General features: G+C 36.5%; 1 protein-coding gene across 2 annotated transcripts in view; it reads left to right on the top strand.

Moving 5' to 3' along the window:
* Positions 1 to 315, top strand: part of fig4a (FIG4 phosphoinositide 5-phosphatase a) — a 56,615-nt gene that overhangs the window by 30,257 nt on the left and 26,043 nt on the right. The gene's annotated exons all lie outside the window — the stretch shown is intronic.

The raw sequence follows: 315 nt of genomic DNA, 5'->3' as shown, positions 1-315 counted from the left end.
AGCAATGTCTGGAACAACCCATTTTGCTGAATATTTCAGTGTGCAATGCACTATAACCAGCATGCACAACATTTGCTTCCTTCCTTCCTTAAATATGGGCCATAATTGACACCTGTTTCTTCACAGAATCAATCACCTCACTAATTGAACACAACACTGCTATTATTTTGAACATGCCCCTTTCAATTACAGATTCAATTACACAGAATGAGCAGCTTGCATGTCATGACTGTTGGGTCTGTTGGTTTTCTATGACTCTACAATACTTACTAGTAATTATTTGCCATGTAGAAATATCAGTTCTACCAAAAAATA

This window comes from Etheostoma spectabile, chromosome 18 (genome assembly GCF_008692095.1).
Source record: "Etheostoma spectabile isolate EspeVRDwgs_2016 chromosome 18, UIUC_Espe_1.0, whole genome shotgun sequence".
Classification (NCBI taxonomy): Eukaryota; Metazoa; Chordata; class Actinopteri; order Perciformes; family Percidae; genus Etheostoma; species Etheostoma spectabile.
Note: the sequence above shows the minus strand (reverse complement) of the source record. Positions and strands in the feature narration are given on the sequence as shown.